The sequence below is a fragment of the Lissotriton vulgaris genome, chromosome 12 (assembly GCF_964263255.1).
Source record: "Lissotriton vulgaris chromosome 12, aLisVul1.2, whole genome shotgun sequence".
Taxonomy (NCBI): domain Eukaryota; kingdom Metazoa; phylum Chordata; class Amphibia; order Caudata; family Salamandridae; genus Lissotriton; species Lissotriton vulgaris.
The window spans coordinates 712,406,217-712,422,956 of record NC_141700.1 but is presented as its reverse complement, the minus strand read 5'-3'; positions in this window follow the sequence as shown (position 1 = coordinate 712,422,956).

The window sequence follows — 16,740 nt, the reverse complement described above, 5'->3', positions numbered from 1 at the left end:
ATTTGGCCTGCCTGTCACAGCCCAATCAAGTTAAGGTTGTATACAAGTTTTTTAATTCACTGTGTAGTACCAGACACCAAGGTCCTGAGGAATTGCTAGATTAGCAAGAAACATATCGACCTAAACAGAGGGTTGCAGATAGCTTCGCCACTTACCTCCGTAGCGTCTATCTCCCCTCCCACTTGTTTAACCAAGGGAGCCAGCCACGCTATTAAAAATCCTTGTGGACTGACTTACCTTTCTTAATCATCACCGCCTTCTCACGACTACACACTTTTTCTGCCCTCTCACACGCATGCACCATATGGCTGGAACAAAAGATCTCCGCTAAAGAGCCCCTTCGCGGGTGCCCGTCAGACATTGCGGCGCCAGTCTGACGAGGAGCAGAACCCATATGATGAAGCATGACATCTAGCTTGCTGGGTGTGTGAGGGTTCTAGTTCCCAAGAGGGAAATTTCCCTTTCTCCTTTCCCTCTTGGCTTTCTCTATACACACTCTTCCTTTTTAGTCCTTCTGGGGAACTTTGTGCCTTATCTTGCTACTTTTGTCACAGAAACCTGGGGCTCAGACTCAGCCGGTCCTGACCTGGTTGATGCTATTCCCGATGGCTACGCCCTCGTGAGACTGGATAGAGTTGGCCGGAAAGGTGGGGGAATTGACATTCTGCATACAACTTCATCAAACTGCCATATTGAATGCCTCCCCTCCCCTCATAACTCCTTCCAGGCCGCTCATTTTTCACTTAGCCCCTCTCCCACGGTGTCCTTTACGTGCATTTTAATTTACAGACCCCCTTGTCCCAGGTCGGCCTTCACCGCTAGTCTCTTGGAAGTCCTTGAACCTTTTATTGATGTACCCAATTTTACTATCCTTGGGGATTTCAATTTCCATCTCGAAAACTCCAACTCGCCTGACACCTTATCGCTTGTGGATTCCCTGGCTTCTTGTGGGCTTCTACAAAAAGTGAGATGCTCCACCCATTCAGCAGGCCATACTTTAGATGGGGTCTTTACAAATGACCCCAAATTGGAAGTAGGCCTTCCCATCTCCCTCTCATGGTCTGTTCATAAGGCAGTCCCCTTTGAGTTCAATCCTGGGCGACGGGATCTGCCTCCAAAGGAAAATAACATCTGGACTCTCAAAAGGAACTATAGAGGCCTCAACAACGTAGCCCTTAGCCCCTTCATTGCTAATTTCATGTCCTCTTCCAAATCTGATACGGATACTGCCGCTCAGGAGCTGATCAACACCATTTCGGAAGCAGTCAATACACTCGCCTCTGTCAAACCCCATTACTGCGCCAGGAAACGTCTGTCAGCCCCTTAGTTCTCTGACTCCCTTAGACTTCGTAGGCAGGAATGTAGGAGGCAAGAAAGATTCTGGAGAGCTCACTCTGACCCTGACGAAAGGACCAAAAATAAAAGGCCGCAATTCTAGTGGCTAAACAATCCTACTTTACCGACCTGACTACCTCCCTCAGTTCCCCTAGAGATCTTTTTAAAATTGTGGATTTTTTGTCTCTCACTCCGTCTCCAGATCCCACTGTCCCGACTCAAGAACTTTGCGACCAGATCTCCACGTTTTTCCACACCAAGATAGTGGATATTCACTCCGCTTTAGAAGCCCTCAATTCCACTCAGGATTCCGCCTTACCTTCGGACCCCCCGCCCCGTCCCGCTTTGCTCTCGGTATCTCTAGGACACCTGCCCAATTTCCCCCTCCTATCCTCCTATCCTATGAAGGCTTAAATGCTCTTCTTGATAAACTTAAATTGGGATCCCCCTTGGACCACTGCCCTCTCAAAATATTAAAAGACTGCAGAGAAGTCCTGCTTCCCCTTTTCTTGATGTAATGAATTCGGCAATTTCAAATGGCGTTTTCCCTGCATCATGGAAGCTGGCTATTGTAAAACCCTTATTGAAAAAGCCAACTCTGGATCATGAAGCTGTTTCAACTTGCTGTGGGGTTTTGAGGATCCTCAGGAAATTAGTACACTACCTCTCCCCCGATGCCGGAAAGTTGTTGTGGCCCTCATTTCTCCTCATCTGGACTATTGCAATGCCCTCTACCTTGGCATTTTCAAAAAGCTTATTCATCGCCTACAGATTGTCCAGAACGCTGCAGCTTGGTTTGTTGTGAATGCCCCCAGACGTGTTTCTGTCACAGGAATCAGAAAAAATCTCCACTGGTTGCCTGTACAGGCCAGGATTAACTTTAAGGTTCTGGTTCTGACTTACCGTGCTCTACATGGCCTGGGTGCTAAGGACATTGGGTCTCTCGTGTCCTTCTATACCCCGGGCAGGGCCCTGAGATCGGCTCACAAAAATCTTCCGACGATCCCCCGGATCGTCAAGGCCAGGTGGGGAGGGATGGCTTTTTCTCCCTTGCCCCCAAACTGTGGAACACGCTTCCAGCTGACCTTAAGGGCCAGCCATCTCTTGCCCTTTTTCGGAAAAATCTAAAAGCCTGGCAATTCGCAGAATCCTACCTGTAAAATTTGCTTCTTTCAGGTGCCTCCGACCACGCTGTTTTTTCCATCTGATGCTCATTGTTACTCCGGGTTAAGTTGCGCCATATAAATTCCCAATTCATTCATTCATTCAAGTGCTCGTTTTATCAGGAGACAGTCGACTTCTTCAGATATACATTCACCCAAGAGGGGCTCCTAGTGGACTCCAAGAAGGCCGAGGCCATCCGTGCAGCCATTAAGAAAATGGGGTGACCCATAAGGTGTGGACCTGGGTATTTAGTAATATCGAAAAAACAATGGTCCTAGACCTATTAATTATAAGGAATGACTTAAATCAATTGTAGTACCCACAGTATTTTGTAAGCAGAGCAACCACAATCAGTCTGCTCTATTGTACTGAAGTAACTTAGTACCACAAGATAAACCTCCACCACGGTTAAAGAAATTACTTTTCATTTATTAACTTATTCATCATCTTTTTTTGTAGGGCGGCGTCCTTGAACATAGCGAGGCTTGGCCAGATAACACGGGTCGTCACACCAGCAGAAAGCAACCTGATCCTACGAATAAGCGCCCATACTATATGCATCGGAAATTGCTATTACAAGCAACCGGAATCATCAACAGGAGCCCTCTAGACAATACTTTAAAGACTATAACACCAAGGTATTAACATACCATGATGCACACATGAAGTATTGTACCCCTCCCAACATGTGGTGAGGATGGAATCTGAAAATAAGGAGACTATATGGGAAGTTGGAACTCTGGACCATCCCTTCTTGCTCTCGCAATTTTGATGGGGTTATTATTATCCCTTGGTTGCCCTCGTTTTGTTTTTCCAGTCCTGATGAAGACTCGCAATCCCCAGGTTCAAATCACCGGTTGGGCATAAGACGAGTCGAAACGTCGACTGTATCCTCAAATTACCCTTGGACCAACTATTAAAGAACTTTATGTAGTGCAAAATATCCTTAAGACATATATGTCTACTTATAACAGTGTCCTGATTCAAAAAATCTAAAAAGAAGGTTGGCCAGGGTTTCAATACGGCCAATCATAGGTCCGATATTGTTTTGCAAATAACGTGAATAATTTTTTCTATCCACCAGTTTGATTTTCCTCTCTGTTCACTCATCTCACACTTTTGATCACTCTTTTTCTTGCACAGTTCCTCTCTTGGGCAACCTCTGTGTGTTTTTTATCAATTTTGAAATGAAATATTGTGTATAAAATGAATTGTTAAAATACAAAAAAAGATGATGAATAAGTTAATAAATGAAAAGTAATTTCTTTAACCGTGGTGGAGGTTTATCTTGTGGTACTAAGTTACTTCAGTACAATAGAGCAGACTGATTGTGGTTGCTCATCCGTGCAGCCAGCACGCCAGGAGCCCCACTGAAGTGAGGAGTTTCCTCTGCATGGCCACGTACCACGTATTGTGGGTGTTTCATTCCCAACCTCGCTGCCATGTCGGAGCCACTCCGGGTCCTCACATGCCATGATCACAAATGGGCCGACAGCCAACAACGAAACGTTCCAGGACATCAAAGCAGGACTGCTAGACAAGACAGCGATAGCCTACTTCCATCCAAGGTGACGCACGGAACTGGTTGTTGACACCAGCCCAGTGGGCCTAGGGGCAGTCCTTCTTCAGGAACACGGCCCGGAGGTCTGGAAACCTGTTGCTTACACCAGCAAGGCCCTCACTGACACAGAGACCAGGTACGCCCAAATTGAGAGAAAGGCGATGGCTATCAAATGGGCGTGCCAACATTTCCACCTATATATGTTCGGCCAGGAGTTCCACATTGTGACTGATCACAGACCGCTACTCCCATTGTTTGCAGGCTCATCCCATCTGGCGCCACCGAGGATTGAACAGTGGGCAGTGCAATTACAGTCATACAACTTCAAGGTAATCTATCGTCCAGGGGCCCACAACCCAGCCGACTATCTGTCTCGTCACCCAGAGTCCGATGCCTGCAACACCGAAGCCATCATCAACATGAGAACTTGAGAATAAGGCGATTCGCCACCGAAACATCACCCCGCTATGGCCACAAGCAAATGGGGAAGTGGAACCTCTGATGAGGACACCCAACCGAGCGCTGTGCATCACTGTGGATGGGGGAGAAGACGCTGAAATAGCTCTCAACCAATTCCTTGGTGCATATCGACAGACCCCTCACAGCACAACAAAGTGTGCTCCAGCTCATCTACTGTTCAAGCGGGCCCCACAAGATAGTATCCCGTGGGTGCCCGTGGAGAGGAACAATGAAGTGGTCCAAACAAGTAGGGAGGCAACAGACCAGAAGGCCAGCGAAGCCTGAAGGGCCCCATAACCTCAGCTAAGAGTGGGAGACCGGGTAGTGATCAAAGACCGATACCTCGGGTGGAAGTTCCGGATGCCTTACGAGCCAGAAGTATAGATCGCCGTGGGCATTCAAGGGACCATGATTACTGCTTAAAAGGGACAGCACTCTGTAACGAGGAATGTGTCCACTTTCAAGGAGACAGCTGAGAGGGAGCCGGGCCCAGAAACATCCGACTACCAAGACGCACTTCTGAGCTTTCCCCTCCTGCTTCACCAGGCATGGGGAGTACACCACCGGAGACACCTTGGCAAGTCAGCCAAGGTGGTGTTGCCACTGCCAGGTCGACTCATCAAAACACAGCAACTGAGTCATCCGAGAGTGTTCCGTCCACTGCTCTGGCTGGTCCCAGTTCCCGGAGCCAGAAGTATGGTCTCTGGCTGAATCCTGTGCCAAGTCAGAGACTGAAAGACTTTGTATGTATATTTCCAAGAACTGGGAGGACTTGATAGTCAAGAACCGAAAGAAAGGAGGGATGTAGAGAGTCACCCGGGCCCTCTACTACAATGTTGCCATTTCATGCATCCACAAACCCTCTGGGCAGGCTCGACCCGAGGGTATAAATAAACGGCCGGGGACCGCTCAGGGTCTTCCGGCCACAAAAACGAAAGTGAGAGTCTCGTGTACATTATTTCAGCACTGCTGCGGCATCGTAATTTCCAGGCCCTGCCGCGCTACATGCCTCAGCTTTCCTGTGCCACCCGCATTTCGAGGATCTCCTCTTCGTGCTCGGCAGCGGGCTCAGTGTGGGTTAGGCAATCTCAGTTTTAACGCCTTCTTCATCATCCGTATACTCTCCTAGTCGGGGCTATCGCATCTGCGCGGTTGGAAGCATCTGACCTTGCCCCGCTTCCGTGGCCAGGCATAGTTGACCTGTTCCAGCCCTTGTGTTGCCTTTAGAGATACCAAGCCCCAGGGTCAGTAACGCAAACCAGACAGACATCAGGTAAGTGCTGGGGATAAATGGGCAGGAAATTTACGGTTGAAGAGGTACATCTTTATGTTTAACTTTCCAGGCCTTGTCTAGTGGCATTCCTTGTTGTTCACAGCTTTGCCTGTACAAGTACCTCTGTTGCATATTCTCCATACAGGATATCTGGTGTACTTCAGTAGTTGCATCTTTGTAGGTGATGGGCTGTGCCCTGGTAACTGTGTTTTACAATGTTTTCCTTCCCTAGAATTCCGTTAACCTTGATCCTTACATTTTATGGCGGCTCAGACTAAAAGAGGCCGGATGGGCAAAAGGAAGGAAAAGGATCCTGAGTTGGCGCAATTGTTGAAGTTAGTGCTGACTAAGCTGGGCAATGAGGGGAGTTCAATAATGAAATAGTGATGCCTGTGGTGCAGTTTTTAGTATTAGTTATAGGACAGATACTACTAATTATCTTTCCTAGAGACAATTTCTTCTCCTAAGAATTAAATCAATCTTGAGTTGTGTTTTACACTCATTCTTCAAAGTGCAATCCAATAAATTCAATACATCAAAAGAAGTGGTCAAAGGTTGGTTAGCATATTTAGTTTAGTAAACCATATCTTTTGCCAAGGAAAATTAATTCTCTTTTCTTTTTCTCTTACTTTAAACACAAATAAATACAAACATTTAACATACATATCTACACATATATACAATATATATACAAATTCACAAAGTACATCCAACTGCAAAAAATAATGAATCAGAAAAATCTATTGAACCTTTCATATGGTGCTCTTGCCCACAGTTATATCAAAAAGGGATGTTAGCAAATAATTACATAACCACATTCCCTATAGTCAGGTCACCAAAAAACAAAAACAATGGAGCTTATGAAGGTCTAATCCTTTTATCCTTCCCTTATATCTAGCTCCTTTCTCGTAAATTTCATATATTTGACATCAATTCTTTTGTGTTGGTGCCTTAGAAAAACAGTTGACGTGTCTCAGCCTCTCATCAATCCAGGCATCTTCAGGACTTTGGGCAAACAAAGCTCTACATCCATCTGACGTATGGAATGCCTTTATCCTTTTCAGTCCGTGAACAAACCAAAACCACAGTCTGTAATGCAGATTTACTCGCTCTTCACCAAGTGGCCAACAAATCTTTGCTATAAAGCGTGGAGTCTCATATCCTCTTACGTCTCCAACCTAGTCTTGCATTGAGGGGAGGGCTGATACTTCAGGGTCAGAGTCGGAGGGGGAAGAAGGTTCCTCGGGGTCAGAATGTTTACGGCGGTCTCATGCCCCACCCACGGGTAGCTTTCTCACTGATGCAGGGCAGGGTCAAAAAAACAATGCATGCCCCTGCTGGCAAAGTGAGTGAAATGGCCCCCACCACACCACTAGTTACTCCTGAGGACCCTATGGTACCCGTACCGCTGGCAGAGACTCACCCACCAACCCAAACTGAGGCCACAGCAACATTCGAGTTCTACCCGCTCAAGCACAGCAGACTCCTGCAGCACCTCTGGAAAGAGGCACACAGACCCAATAAAAACGTGCTTACACTGACAGAGTCCCAAGGAGCTGATGCAGCCTTAGATGGCATTAGACAGACAACATTAGCCCTGTCTCAAGGGCCAGCATGAATTTGTGGTGAGAAAACCTTAATAGCTCCCTTAATAAAAAAGAAGAAAAAAGGAATTGGAGGAAAAGCCTCACTAGAATCTATGGGACCGGTACTCTCAAACACCCCCCTGCTGTTTAAAGGGGAACCCAGCCGGGATGCCTCTTCCTTCAACAAATGGGTGACCCCGGCTCTTGACAAAGTGGCCCTGATCAGAAATACTAAAATGATTAGAACCAAACCATCTGCCCCCTGGTTTACAGATGAACTCCGTAGAGCTAAAAGTCTCTGTAAAAAATTGGAACGGACATGGCGGACAAATTATGACACTAAGACTAAGAGCAGCTACAGAGGAGCACTAAAACATTTTTAAAAAACTCAAAATCCATGCCATTAGGGACTTTCTGGCTGAACAAATTACCGCCTCCAACAACTCTACCAAAGAAGTTTTTAGGATTGTTAAAGGTTTCATCAAGCCTGAGGCCATGAAATGCACTATTGCCCTTTCTGCCGCCTTGTGCGAGGACCTCTCCTGCTTCTTTCAGGATAAAATCCAAGCAATATATTCAGCATTTATACCTACAAAAAATCCTTCCCCACCTCTACCTAAACAACACGGCTCAGTCACCTGGTGCAACTTCCACCAGTTCTGCGCTGAAGCCTCTCTTAAACAACTTCTTAAAGTCAAATCTGGTTCGCCGAAGGATCCATGTCCAGCCAACTTGTTCACTTCCCTTGCCCAACTACCAAACCCCCCACTAAACCCGATCTGGAATACCTCCTTGAATAAAGGCAACTATCCATCTTGTTGGAGAACTGCTTTAGTACTGCCCATTCTAAAGAAAGTAAGCGCTGATCCGACTGAATTAAAGAACTACAGACCGATCTCCCTCTTACCAGCCCCTGCCAAAATACTGGAAAAGGAAGTGCAGAAACAACTTTCAGCATACCTTGAATCGAATAACCTGCTGCATGACTCCCAGTCCGGATTCAGGGCTGGTTACAGCACAGAGACAGCTCTACTGGAAGTGGCAGAAACAATACGAGAAACCCTGGATCATGGCAATTTATCTATGCTAGTGCTGTTGGACCTGTCCACAGCATTTGATGCTGTCTCACACCTGATCCTTCTGGAGAGGCTTGAGCAGCTGGGCGTAGGGGACATTGTCCTAACTTGGTTTTGTTCCTTTCTCGAGGGCCGATCCCAGAAAATCTGTCTGCGTCCTCACGTCTCCACTGCCCGCCCACTAATCTGTGGAGTCCCACAGGGTTCGGCCCTTAGTCCAACCCTTTTTAATGTTTACCTCACCCCACTTGCCTCAATCATCGAGCATCATGGTGTCAAGGTGGTTTCCTACGCTGATGACACTCAGCTGGTATTCTCCTTTAGGGACCACTCTGAGGCTGCTTTTATTAACTTTAAAGAGTGTCTGATCAACATATCATCCTAGATGACAGACAACTGTTTAAAATTGAATACGGACAAAACTGAAGTTCTACTTTTTAATCAGCCATCACCCCCAAAAGAAGTACTTTGGTGGCCTACGGAACTTAATCCTCCCCCTAGACCAGTCCCATTGGCAAGAAACTTAGGATTCAAATTCGACTCCACCCTCTTGGGGAAGGCCCAGATAGGCCAGGCATCGTCCTTCATGCTTCTGGAAGCTGAAAACCCTAAAGAGATTCTTACCAATGGACTGCAGGAAAACGGTGGTGCATGCACTAATTACTTCTCAACTGGACTATACCAACAGTCTTTACTTGGGTCTCCCAGGCTATCTCATCAAAAAACTGCAGGTCATTCAAAATGCGTCCGCCAGGATCATCAGGAATGTACCTTTCCGCCATCACATCTCCACAAATCTATGCAGCCTACATTGGTTGCCTGTCCAAAAGAGGATCCAGTTCAAGGCTCTGACCTTGGCCCTCAGGTCTACCAACGACACTGGTCCTAATTACTTTAAACTAAGACTACCCAAATATATCCAAAACAGGACACTGAGATCGAATCACCAGAGATTTCTAGTTAAAAAAGCTAAACTAGGCGGTCGGTCATTCTCTTTTATAACTGCCTCTCTCTGGAACTCCATGCCGGAGCATCTCCGAAAATCCAATTCTGAATCGATATTTAGGAAGAATCTTAAAACCTGGCTCTTTAGTCTACCTTAGAGCTCCTCCTTCTGCCTATTCACCAGGTTTCACTCCCACATAACTCGCTGTCAGCGCCGGGACACCTCCGTTGGAGGTAGCTGTTGCGCTTTACAAAATGCTATAAATAATAATAATAATAAAAATATATCCACAGGCCTCCGCCTCCCTGGCAGTCAGTGGGATGCCTGCCAAAGTGTTCCTGGCCCCTTCTCCGCAGGGACATTCAACAGATTCATGAGAAGGATACTGCACAGGCTCTGCTATCAGTAGTGCAGTTACTCTCCAAGCTAACCACACCAGTGGATCGGATTACCCCTCCACCCTTCCCAACAACCCACTGGGACCCATCCAATTGCATGGTAGCGATTAATGATGGTACAAAACAAGCAGAGGCCATTGGATTGGCACATTTTAAAGGGATTGAGGTGCCCATGATAAAGTAGTGCCCAAAGCCCAGACATTGCTGGCTAAGGAACCTCCTAGGACAGACTCCGGTAAGAAGACCAGCCTGGGTGGGCAGAAGGTGGGTTCAGCACCTAGCTCTGTGGGGAAGCAAGACACTTGGTTATCTAAACCTGGGAAGGTGGCTTCACACTTCCCAGAGGATGTTAAAGAGAAAATATGGAAAGGGGAATTTGGGGATATATTCTCTTTGATAAGAGTAAAAAGGAGTAAGTATGGGCCGAAAATGTATTCCGCTCGCAAAATTTGCGGATATTCTGCAATTTCGTGATCCGCGAATCTCGCGAAATTGCGGCAAAATCCGCAAATCCGCAAGCGGGACGAATTTTGTTCAGGAAGCACTCACAGGGTTACAGCAGGTGCCCAAGTTGAAGCTAATTTCTTTTTAATCATTTACAAAATGGTTACAAAGAAATTAACTTCAACTTGGGCACCTGCTGTAACCCTGTAAGTGCTTCCTGAGTGGCGCCTCCTTGCCTACTTGCAACTTTCCTCTGACCCTGCTCTGACCCTCAAAGCAGGGTCAGAGAATAGTTACAAGTATGGCACGAGGCTCCTGCAACAGGAAGCACTTACAGATATAAAACAGGTGCCCGAGTTGAAGGTCAAATTCAGCAGCATTTTAATCAGCCCAAACATTAGTGAGCACGGTCGAGGCCTGGCAAGTGTGCTTTAACCCCATATCTGCTGTCGAAAATTTGCTGTAATACTTGCGGGAGAACTTTGCATCCATTAGTTTCTCGAGCGCAATCCCAGTGTAGTTCCTGTGACCAGGAGGCTGCTTTCTCCTCATCTGCTGCCCTGCTCGCTCTCTGACCCTTTATACACAGGAGGCATGTGAACACGCATAGAAGCCCCGCCACCACACATTAGCGGTATCAAACGTCTTCTCTCAGTTTCCCAACAATGATGGGCAGCTCACTCAAAGGACCTCGGCGCCTTATGCCGCGGTGGTAAAGTTAAAGGCACACATGGTGACTGGAGACAAATCTTCTAGCCCTTTATGCAGCTGCAGTGTAGGAAAAGCACTATACATTTACCCAACGAGGAAGCACTTACTGATTAGCCAGTAGAAAGTACTCCAGTTGAGTAGAGGTATTGCACAAAACAGTGGCATCTTCGTGGATAACTATGCAGGGCAGGGTTCATTCTGGCACGAGGCTCCTGTCACAAAAATTAAACCTCAACAGGAAGCACTTACAGATATAAATAAAGCAGGTGCCCGAGTTGAAGTTCATATTCAGTAACGTTTTAATCAGCCCAAAACATTAGTGAGCACGGTCAAGGCCTGGCAAGTGTGCTTTAACCCCATGTCTGCAGTCAAACATTTGCTGTAATACTTGAGGGAGGACTTTGCATCCATGAGTTTCTCGAGCGCAATCCCCGTGAAGTTCCTGTGACCAAGAGGCTGCTTGCTCCTCATCTGCTGCCCTGCTCGCTCTCTGACCCTTTCTACAAAGGAGGCCTTTTAACATGCATAGAAGCCCCGCCACCACAGACTAGTGCAGTGTTCTTCAATCTGTGGGGTGCGCCCCACCAACCCAGGGGGGGCATGCACTCCACCCGAAAAGCTTACCTTTGTTGTCTTGTTTTTCGTGTTCTTCCTCTGTACCACGTCGCAAGTAGTCACACATTTCCAAAAGGAATTTGTGATTGGCCTTCTCTCCCGCTTTCTCCAATCAGCATGCAGGAACGTCACCAGTGACGTTCGACCAATGAGACTGGCAGCAGAAGAATTTGCAGGAAGTGCCGCAAAATTTGCGGCCATAAAGCCCCTGCATTCTACTTTGCTGCCTTTTCTTCCTGCTTTTAATTGAATGTTTTCCTGTCGTCTTGCTGGGAAGGACTGCTGGATTCTGCCCATTATCGCCAGGATCTGCGTGTGCCCCTCATCTTCGCTGGGAAGGACTGCTGGAATCTGCCCATCATCGCCCGGATCTGCGTGTGCCCCTCATCGCCGTTAGGAAGGACTGTGTGCCCCTCATTGCCACCGGGAAGGACTGTGTGCCCCTCATCGCCAGGAAGGACTGTGTGCCCCTCATCCCCAGGAAGGACTGTGTGCCCCTCATCGCCAGGAAGGACTGTGTGCCCCTCATCGCCAGGAAGGACTGTGTGCCCCTCATCCCCTAGAAGGACTGTGTGCCCCTCATCGCCTCTCCTCGCTGAGAAGGACTGCTGGTAAGAGTGCTTTCGCGAAGTCAAGGGGGGGGGGAGAGGGGGGTTGTACTGCTGTTCGGCCTTATTTATTTATTTATTTATTTGCAGCCGAGGCGATACCTTGAGTGTAATAATGAGTCGCATTTATGTAAATGCCCAACGTTTGGAAGGTCTCATGCCGAGGTGTAATCGCTCGGTTATGGCGCTGGCTGGCTGCTTTGCCTGTGTTTATGTACGCCGCTGCCTGGGTGATATATTGCCAGTTGCAGGAGCATGAACATAGCTGGCTCGCATTAGTGCTCAACGGTCGTTATATTTAAAGGTGGTTGATGGCCTCAAAGAGCTGGAGCCAGTCCAGGCCCCGGTGCCGGATCCAAGCAGCGGCTTATCCAGGCAAGCTGCGCATCTCGGCCTCATCTCACACCCACAATCCCCAGTGCAAGATCCCGGAGACGGAATCTATCAATAATGCTCGGGGGTACAAGAGCTTCCCTTTGCAAGCCCTCCCTGCCCCCCCTGCACTAACCTTTTTATTTACCAAGTGTACTTATGCAGAGCACAAACTCTCCTGGCTGCTGCTGTTACTTAACACATACAACTATATTTAATTTCATGTGTAATTGTTCAGCAATGCTGGCGCTGATTTAAAATTGGCTATCGAGTTCTGCCTGTGCTTTCACCTATGTACATTGCTGGTGTTTTATTGATCGCTGCTTTCAAAGTGTTAGCACATAAAGCAGTAAGTAGTTGGAGGGCTCTCTAGACAAGACAGATAGGCCATCTTGTGTCACCTCATCAGAGCACTGAGGGCTGGACTACACATCACTGAAGCCAGGCAGCTGATATTGTGGGACTCTTACCAATACATAATTTTAGCCGCATTCCAGGGGGCAGATCTTTTTATTACCTCTTTCGCATTCGTGAACATTATGATGCTGTGAGACTTAAACCACTTGTCAGACCCATGAAGTCGTCTTTCTGCAGCCACGCCAGCATAACCCATTCCAGGACAGGAAATTGAGTCACTTCCACAAGATCACACAGACTGTTAGGAGACAACGAGGAGTCAAATTATCATCTAGCTAAAAAGTCTTGGTCATTGACCAACACTGCACCATTCCAAAGTGGTATTTGCCGTTTGAATAATGAAGACTGCTGCCTCAATGCGATTTCTTTTGCCTCAAATAGAGCAATATTTTGTGAAATAATAATTGTCTTACAAATAATGTTTACTTTTCTGGTCATTTTAGAGCACTGAGTTGCTAAAAAATGGATCTTGGTAAGTAGTTTGTGGGTAGTTAAAATTCAACTGGGTGTAAACGGTAAACCCTTCACTGCTCATAAAGTTGTGAGAGATTCTGAATGTAATGAACATGTCTAAATATATATTTCCCCTAAGGAAAGTTATAAATTCCGCAAGTATTTTTTGGAAGGGTTCAAAAGTAGAAATTTTGAATTGGAAAAAGTGTTGCCCTGAGGGCACAGCTCAGGGCAAATACTAGGAATATCACATTAAAGACCTACTTTTTCAGCACTACCTGTGGGAGCAATGCCAGTGAATTTCTTGTGGCCGCACCCTACTCCATGGGCACTCTGAGCACATAAAACAGACATTACACCCAAGAAATGCAGGCTAGAATTGGTTCAATATATACCCCACATACACCATGGCCAATGGTGCCACTTGTGGGGTGCTATAGTCTTTCAGTATTCCGCTGGAGTGGCTTCACAGATAAAGTGTGTGGGGGGAATGCACAAAGTACGTCGACATAAGGCACCAAAGCCCCCATGTTTTCCATTTCCTTTGCCCAGTTTTCACTTTTTTCCCTACAAAATTCTTCAAAGTAGCTGAACATATACTTTTCTTTCCACAACATAAATCTACGTATGTATCACAAATCTTTAGCCCACATGGTATGCAACCATTGTGTTGGAAGGGCCCTGTGGCACTGGCTTCTCTAAGAATGTAGCGTGAAACTCTCCTACTCAAGTTGGTTTAGAAAGAATTGTACTACTTCACTTTGTATTTCCTAAGCTATCTCAGTGACTTTAAGAGTTTCATGTTGCTCAACTGGGTGTGATTTCTGATATTTATGTTTCCCTCACCTTCTTGCTTGATTTTGCTTGCAAGAAAGTGTCGCTCATATAATCATTGAAATGTCACTCATAAGACACTAAAATTATGAAAATGTCACACATAGCAATCTGAAACCTTGGCAGCTCTGTACTTCTCAGGAGACCTGTTGACTTTAAGAATCCCACACATGAAAATCCAAAAAGATTTGGGAACAATTAAGTGACGTTTACAATGTGGATTGAGGTGTTAGGGTACACTTAAGTCAGAGTTTTTCCATCGGGGGACACCTTCCCAGGGGGATGCCTTCAGAGGTACAGTTAGGGCTGCAGCCCCTGGGTCTGCACAGAGAAGCTAAATGACACCATTTCAAACCTGTTTGTAAATATATGGGGAATGTATAACGAAGTATGTATTCATTTGTAATGGGACTTTTCTGTCATTGTTCCCTTTCAGTCACGGATCTTTCAGGCAGCCCTAGAACACAATGTAAAGTGCTTTCTATTTATATTTGCTGTTCAAAGTATGCCCAGATAAGTGCTGAAAATACAGCTTTAGGTGGATGCTTTTTTTGAACCGTCTGGGATTTTTCCCAATATATCAAGGTGGTGTCTTAACCAATGGAGTCATAGCTTTGGCATAGTAAAGATTTATATTTTTAATACAAATTTCAAAAAGCTACAGTGTGGCGGTACGGAGTATCCCAGGAGCCCTCCTTGTTCCGTTCCAGATGCCTTTCAGCTGCACATGTTGTACTAACCCTTTTTGATGCTATAGATTAAATGATTTTTCCCAGTGCTTTTTTGTCCTGGCCGTCCGTCTGTAATATTGCGTCCATACTTAAACAGTCAAAAAACCACGCAAGTAATATTTCTTAAACATTTTCTCTTCATTGCAAGGGAAAAAGCTACTTGGTCGCTAGGCTGAGGACTCCTATTCAAGCAGAAAAAACATCTGAGGAAGTGAATAAGAAGGTACGCATTTGTTTTTGAGTGAAAGGTGAAGGGGCAGTGCTGAAGTTTGCCCTCAATAACCTTTGAACAAGTAACTTGCAGAGCCTCATTGGTGGTATACAGTAAATACATATTGCAGCAATTTTGGGAGCACCTACTTAAAGCCTGGATGAGCTGTAATGAATTTTATTTAAAACATAAGAAGATTTTTTTAAAGATTTATTTTGCAACTACAACGTTAAAAACCTTCTGTACCTCATGCAGCTGTGAAATTGCAGCCATTTACTATTCATTAACATGCAGCTTCAAATATTGTATCTTAGGTTAACCAAGCATTTGATATGGATCGTTTTCTGTTCCCAAAAAATGGTACAGTGCTCAAGCGAAAGGCTGAAACAGAAAGCGACGGAGAGAGAAAAGTTGCAAAAACAAGGAAATATGATTCTTCCTATTTGGATATTAGTTTCACCTGCATTGTTGTTAGTGGAGAAAGTAGACCGCAGTGTGTGATTTGTGGTGTGATCTTAGCTAACGACAGCTTGAAGCCAACCAAACTAAGGTGTCACTTTGAAACGAAACATGGGTCTCTAGCAGGAAAAAGCAGAGATTTTTGTGCCAGGAAGTTGACAGAGATAACCCAGCAGAAAGAAGCTGTGAACATGTGGCAAATACTCCTGCAACTGCATTAAAAGCATCATACCAAGTAGCATACCACATTGGCAAAAACAAAAGGCCCTTTGTAGATGGAGAAAAGGTGATTCTCCCATCATTGCTTGACGAAGCTAGGACAATACTTGGCGAAAAAGCAGCAGATAAGTTCAAAAGTATACCAATCTCAGATACAACAGTTTGCCGCCGCATCGCTGACATGTCAGAAGATATCAAGGGACAGCTCATAGCCCGGTTGAAATCAAGTTTGTTTGCTTTACAGCTGGATGAAGCAACTGATGTGTCAAATGATGCCCATTTAATTGCATATGTTCGTTACTGTTATGAAACACTAGTATTAGAAGATTTTTTATTTTGCAAGCCAATCAAGGGGCGGGCAACAGGATCCGATTTGTTTGCCATGACCAATGACTTCCTGAATATCCATGGCTTAAAATGGGATAACTGTGTTGGAATCTGCACAGATGGTGCTCCTTCAATGTTTGGTGCTAAGGCTGGCCTAAAAGCTAATGTATTGAAAGTGGCTCCACATATACTTTGGACCCACTGTATGATACACCGGGAAGCCCTTGCTGTTCAAAGCATGGACAGCGAACTAGAGGATGTGCTGAATTCTGCTGTAAAAATAGTACATTTTATAAAGACCCATCCCACAAGAGCTCGTCTATTTGCAATTTTATGTGCAGAAATGGGAGCTGAGCATGATGGCTTGCTGTTTCCTACAGAAGTGCGGTGGTTATCCCGGGGGAAAGTGCTGTCTCGAATCTTTGAATTAAGGAATGAAGTACGGCAGTTTCTTCTGTGTTTGGACCCCTGCAAAGCAGAACAACTATGCAATCCCCGCTGGCTTGTACTTCTAGCATACCTTGCTGACATTTTTGAGAAA